At 41.7% G+C, this 7,276-nt stretch overlaps 1 long non-coding RNA gene across 1 annotated transcript; it reads left to right on the plus strand.

Moving 5' to 3' along the window:
• The first annotated feature begins 2,006 nt into the window (after nt 1-2,006).
• LOC309530223 lies at nt 2,007-6,357 on the plus strand. Its single transcript, XR_014218697.1, has 3 exons — nt 2,007-2,096; nt 5,053-5,163; nt 6,100-6,357. It is a non-coding gene; the product is annotated as an uncharacterized lncRNA (long non-coding RNA).
• The last annotated feature ends 919 nt before the right edge of the window (nt 6,358-7,276 follow it).

Raw genomic sequence — 7,276 nt, forward strand, 5'->3', positions numbered from 1 at the left:
CTTAACATTGAATTAACAGGGCTTTTTATTAAATAACAGACTTAAATATCAGCACTGTCCACTTTTTATATGAAAGTGAGATCCTAAATGCTAAAAGACATCAAATGGACAATATTTTCTCCCTGGTGCATAACATACGAATTCAGGAGACAAATTCTGAAGATGGAAAGAAGTTAATGGATTTGCATCCTGAACAGCTTGGGTTTTCAGAACATGAGTACAGCTGTTTTCTAATCGTTCCATGCAGACTTGGCATTTATTTGCAGCTATCTCTGTCATCCTTGAAAAATCAACTCTCTTGGGCAAAAGTGAGTGTGAAATTGTCTGCTGCTAAAGCAGATGCCAATAGAGCCATGTACCAAGCCATGAACCAAGGCTATGAATGCGAAAGTGGCTTGATTTGCTCATGTAGTGGTTATTTTGATGATGCCTAAAGCTTCGGGAAGGTAAACGGCGTTTCTGTGTGCTGCTCTGGTTCGCCAGAAGCGGCTTAGTCTTGCTGGCCACATGACCCAGAAGCTGTACGCCGGCTCCCTTGGCCAGTAAAGCGAGATGAGCACCGCAACCCCAGAGTTGGTCACGCCTGGACCTAACGGTCAGGGGTCCCTTTACCTTTAAAGCTTTATTATGGCAAACAATTTTTTTTCTTTTTCTTTTTTGCAGCAGGTAGGTAAATGTAGAAATCAGACATAGATCCCATGTCCAGGTAATGATTACTTTGTATGAATGTAACATTTTTATACATGACCGAATTTTGAAATATTTTGTTTAAGCTGCCTGCTGTTGCTTCTGTCTTTTGTACACTGCTTATTTAAAATAATCAAAATCATATTTCCTAACTTTCACTTGAGTTTTCTCAAGAAAGCAAAGGATAAAAATACTTCTTTCAAAGCCTCAGCCAATACATTCTTGCCAACTTGATTTGGATTCCAGTGCCTTAAAAACAAAACAAAACAACAACTTCTGAGGAAACTTGCAAAAAGAGAGAGAGAAATATTCCATTCTTAAATCAAGTACCGTATTTTTCGCTCCATAAGACACACTTTTTTCCTCCTATAAAGTAAGGGGAAATGTTAGTGCGTCTTATGGGGTGAATGGCGCTGCACAGAGAGGTAGAGCTGCGCAGCGCCCCTTCAGCGAAGCGGGAGGAAGAACGGAGCCCCTTCTGTTCCTCCTCCCGCTTCGCTGAAGCTCTACCTTTCTGTGCAGCACCTCTCCTTCACAGGAGAGGCTTTGCGCAGAGAGGGAGAACTGTGCAGCGCCCCTTCAGCAACGTGCCTGCCCTGGCTTCTGCCCGAGAGAGGCTGCGTGCGGCTATCCTATAAGCCAGGACAGCAAGAGGGATCGCTACGCCCCGTGCAGCCTCTTCCGGGCAGGGGGAGCCTTCATCCTGCTGCCCTGAAGAGGCTTGGCGCGGTCATCCCAGAAGCCAGAACAGCCACAAGATTCCTCCTTTTTTTCATTGTTTTCCTCCCCCCCAAACTAGGTGCATCTTATCATCTGGTGCGTCCTATAGAGCGAAAAATACGGTAATTTCAGCCAGACTTGTCCTGTTTTCTGCTCTGTTCTCCGTGTGCATCTTTCTCACAATTTTAAAAAACATGGAGGCTTTCATTTTATTCTAAAATTCTTAAAAGAGTAAGATAATTGGCCATGATTCTTTGCCCTCGTTTCAGATTTGAATCTCCCAGTAATTGTGATTGCTATATGTCTGTCTGTCTGTCTATTCCTTGTTCTCTTCATAGAATCTTTATTTCCCAAACCTGAGGTTGTTCTTTCTGTCTTTTTTTGTGGGAAGAGGGATGAAGATCATATTGTAACATACACTAATTTGTCTCGTTTTTCATTGTCTTATTATCTATCTCTGTATCATGTTTCTTTTCCATTTTTATTTGTTGCTGCTTGTTCGTTCCAAAGAGCCAAATTCTACAAGGATGAAGGCCAGCTGTGTTGCTGAAGCACCCAAACTGGAGATGACATGTTTGGCTCTGACTCCAAGTTTCCATTATGTCTCAGGCATTAGGGGAGCTACAGTGATATACTGATTCCATAATTCTGTACTCTTGACAAGCCACCAGTCCAACCAATAAGACAAGGTGCAAACAAAATTTTCTCCATTTTCTGAATGTGCAAAAACCACTTATATAATAGTTGTCCCCAGGAAAGGAGTTATTTATTTCTTCTACAGAAACATGCAAGTTTAGGACAGGGTAGCAGAGCCCAACAACCTGAATGCCACCCAGTTGCTACATCCTGCGTCTTGTCAACATCCCACACAATCCTCTTGTTGCTGTTTTGTCTCAAACAATAATAAAAGCAAGCCCCAGATTGGCCATCATAAATAGCAAATAAGTCTGCGCAAATGGTGTCCTACCAAAGGAATGGGGGGTAAATTTGATTCAGTTCACATTTAAAGGTGAACTTGCTGAATTTGCACTCTTTGAAGCAATGTGCAAACTGAAACACAGCAGGGTGTTGTAATCTGCACTTATTTTAATTTTGCAGTGCAGTCAAGCCATGCATATTTATTATTTTCATTGCCATGATCCTACACAATGTGGAAGGGAAACTCCCCACCGGAGTAGAAATCATATATTGAACAGATGGAAAGCTTTTAACTTGGGCAGGCTGGAAGCAAAGAGTAAGGTTACCATAACTTCCGTGATAGAGTTCAATATGGTGATGACAACGTAGTGTGTGCACGCTCAGAGGATGATCTCCAAAACATCATAAATATCTTCGTAGAAGCTTACAGAAAGCTTGGCCTATCGCTCAACATCCAAAAAACCAAAGTGCTGCACTAACAAGCACAAAACAACCCCTTTGTAATGTTGGAAGGTGTTGATCACTTCTCCTACTATGGCAGTTATCTTTCCACAAGGGCTGACAATGATGCCGAAATCCAGCATTGCCTGAGCTCTCCAAGTTTAGCTTTCTCCTGACTGAAGTGCAGAGTGTTTGAAGACCAGGACATTCACAGGGAAACCAAAATGCTTGTTTACAAAGCTATTGTACTACCAACCTTACTGTATGCTTGTGGAATATGGACCACTTATAAACACCATATCCAACTCCTTGAAAGATTCCATCCATGGTGTTTCTGAAAAAAAAAATACACATCACTTAGGAAGATAGGCAAACAATGTCAGTGTCCTGGAAAAAGCAAAGATCACCAATGTTGAAGCAATGATTCTTCAACATCAACTTCATTGGACATGTTGTTTGGATGCCTCATGATCGTCTTCCAAAGCCACTACTCGATTCCCAACTTAAAAATGGAAAGCATAATGCTGGTGGTCAACAAAAGAGGTTTAAAGACTCTCTCAAAGCAAATCTTAAAAAAAAGTAGTTTAAACACCAACAACTTGGAAACACTGGCCTACGAGCTTTCCAATTGGAGAACAGCCTTTACCAAAGGTGTCATGGACTTTGAAGATGCTCCAACTCAGGACAAAAGGGAGAAATGTGCTAAAAGGAAGGCACACTTGGCAAACCCTCACCATGCTCAACTCCTGCCCAAAAAACTATGTCCCCACTGTGGAAAGATGTGTGGATCCAGAACTGGCGTCCACAGTCACTTACGGACTCAGTGTTAAGACAGTGTTCATGGAAGACAATCTTACTCAGCTACTAATGATTGCCAAAGAAGAAGAAGAAGCAATATACCAGTGTAATGTGTTTCTAGAAATGCATATATTTGTGAAAATAGCATACTAAAATACATATATTGTGGGGAAATGCTTTGCGAAAATGTGTAGATTAAGAAAAACCACATAGAAAAATGTGTGTATTATGATAAATTTGCACTAAAATGCTAATAAATTTTCATAAGGACCCTGTAAAAAAAATGCAAACTGGTGTAGGGATGAATTTAAGATTGGGGGGAATTGAGATATAGAGAGAAACCAAAACTGACATGTTTGTTCATCCCTACCTACCAACCCAGTTCAACTAAGCAGTCCTATATGGCACAAGTCATGCACTGGGATACAAGTCTTACAGATATAAGGTATAATGTTAGCTCAGTGTTCCTGGGGTAAGATGTCCAGGAAATGCATACTGAGACTATTGACAGCGTTAGAGAGTTGGGCTAGGAGTTGGGAGACCAGGGTTCAAATCTACACACATGAAGCTCACTATATGGCCTTGAGCTAGTCACGGTCTCCCAACCTAACCTACTTCATAGGGTTTTGAGGATGAAATGAAGAGAGGGAGAACTATATGCACTGCCTTGAGCTCCATGGAGCAAAGCTGGGATATAAATGTAATAATAAATTTTAAAAGAAATAAATTAGTATAAATTACTGGAAATTTCCTGACTCTTTCTATACCCTACAGCAACCTGCATCCCCCACATGCCAAAAGCCTTAGCTTCTTCTTGGTAGCACAGCTTCTATTTTCAGGTTGGGGAAACTGTTAAGGAAGTATTGTTCAATGGGTATGCTTTGCCTTCAGAAAATAAATAGCAAAAAAGTGATGGACTTGAAGTTTTTTAGTCAAAGGCTAAGAAATCCAGTATCAGAAAGATATTGCTTCTTAGTAAGTGAACACATTTTCCCAGATCCTTTGACGTGCCCCTCTCCTCTCAATTTTTAATTCCATCCTTCCACAAAGACAGCTCAATAATTTTCTGTTTATATATTTCCATATGAGGTATTGTAATAAACCAAACTGGACCTCTGGAGACCATTGATGTTGCCCCAGATGAAATATATGGGTGGGACCTTTTTCAATGCTAACCAGGGCTTCCAAGTCACCACCTGGTTAATTTCCTGTGATTTTCTCACTCAACGCGCCAAAAATAACTTGGCTTGCCCCTTGATATTTTGCATCTTGACAAGGATGCAGAGATCCATTTGCTGTTCTTCTCAGGGAGCAAATGTATCCAGCCAACGCTGCTGAAAAGCTGGCCACTGAAAAGCCAGTGAATTCTTCAGAGAAGCGATGGAGTAATCATGAGAGTACCTTGTGAATGCTCAAGTGAACCCGACCAAACATTTGAAAGCAGATCCACGCACAAGCATATTTTGATTCCAGCCTTTGTGTTTTCAGGCAGAATTATTCCCTAGCAAAATTAGTTGTAACAGATATGGCAAACCTTTGGCCTGCCAGATGTTGGTGGACTCAACACACATCACCCCAGCCAGGATGCCAATAGTCAAGGTGAGAGTTCTTTTCTAATAACATCTGGAATAACAACTTGCTCCCTATCCCTAAGTTAAATTCTACTTAACTGGAAATGTTACGGATCAGACCCAGAGTGTCATGTATATAGCTGCATATAAATATGATTGTATAATTCAGAAATGGCTGGGAGTGGGGTTGTAACATTTCAAGGGGCACTTATCTTTGATGGTAGTGTTGTGTTGGATGGCATTTCTCTTGGTACAATGTTAGGCAAACCACTGCTCCAAGAGGGCTTCTAAGGAGAGGAAATGGAGTAGCCATTTCTGTCCCTCAATTTCTTTCAGAACAATGCTATATCATGACATGGCATAATTCCTGCAGAATTTAGGGTAAGGGAGATGCGACCATTGACAACTGCTGAGATGTGCGAAGCCAGCACAGTTTATAAGTAGCATCCCTGATACTTTTAAATCCTCTCTAATACTGTCTCTTCCCCTTCCAGTTTTAGGTACACCTCCCCTGCCCTGAAAAAAGCTGAGCAAAAAGTCCAATACTCTAACTTTCTGTTCAACCCTAGATAAGATGTACATGTCCCTTCCTCTGGTTTTTGATACTTCCCCCTTTACTTGGCCCTTGGCCCCTATCTCTGCTTGCACACCAGTACATGTGTCCTCTGCCTTGATGTTCTAGCATAACTTTGAAAAACTGGCAGAGAATCTCCTGATCTCTGGGCTTCTTCTTCCTCACAGTCTGGGCTTGGACTCACTCTATGATTAAAGGGAATGATTCTCTGCTGCTGCTCTGAAGTCCCATTTCAACTTTTTGTCAGTTGGATCTCTGCTGCCTCTTTGATCTGCGGGGACAACTTTGTGGCTGCCTAAAATGATAGATCAGAGGAAGAAATTAATATCAATGCCAGATGCCGACGTACACTGGTGTGCAAGAATTGACACAAGTTGCTCTCTTTGTTAGATGTAAAGAAAGTACTCTTTCTGTGAATGCCGATTGCAGTGAATAACGGCTTGGAGATGCAGGAGAAAGACTTGGTGTTCTTTAAAGGCAGAACAATTCTTTCAAGCAAAACGATAACTGCAGAGCGGACAAATGGCTCTTTACCATCAGCCCAGTCTGGAGCTATGTGCTACAAAATTTGGCTAAAAGGGGGAAAATGTTTGAATGGGTGAAACTATTTGGAGAACTTCTTATAAAGTTTGGCTGCAATTACATAACTCTGAGCTCTGATGAAAACAGGAAAAGTGGAAGTGTCCTAAGGAAAAGTCCCTGGAAAATAGACTCTTTTGGAGGGGCTGCATCCCATTCATACAAGTATATCTGCTTGGGAAATGGAACTCTTTTTCCTACCCCATGTGTTCTCCCAACCCTCTGAAGCAGATTGGGGCAGGGGCTCCCCAGGGAAGTACAAGGAGGGTGAGTTCTGTTGGCCAAAGAGAAGTCATGGGATGAGTTTGTTGGATACAACTGTCTGGTGGTGACTTTGTACAGAGAAAAACAACAATCTACACCTTTATTTAATATGGTTGTGCCCCAGATTTGGTCAAGGTCCAAGACCTGAGCTGATTTGGGCTAATTCAGGGCCATGGTCAAGTCAGGTTGAGTTACTCCTGGACTGTTGTGGGTCACCTTGGGCAGCCCAGTGTGATCTGGGTCGGTGCTGGATTACCAAGTAGTCAGAGTTGGCACCTGCCTATGCCCCCCATGCCTTTTAGGGACCCTACAACAACAGATAAAAATAATATTGATTTGATCTTGAAATAAAATTACAAAAAACATACTAGGGTTTGCAAGGAGGACCCTGAGATTTTGACTGCCTAGGGTTTACTCTGGCACTTAACTGGAGCTCTCAGAGGCTGTAGCATCAGGCAGGCAGGAAGGGGGGGGACTGTAAAAAAAGATATGCCTATCATGAACCAAGGTTCAAAATAAGCATTATGCTATGTCATTTTTAAATCTTGTGCTTCAGACTCTTTCAGGCTTTTAAAACTAATTTTAAAACCATGGTATAAGAAGAGGATTCTTTATTGTTTCTGCATTGCTGAAAATTGCCCATCCATCTGCTATTTGTCTTGGAGCTAGTAAAGTATAACAATATCCCAGTACTTCTTAGAACAGAGGAAGAAGCAGGTTGATG

Source organism: Podarcis vaucheri (assembly GCF_965113315.1).
Source record: "Podarcis vaucheri genome assembly, chromosome: 4".
Taxonomy (NCBI): Eukaryota; Metazoa; Chordata; class Lepidosauria; order Squamata; family Lacertidae; genus Podarcis; species Podarcis vaucheri.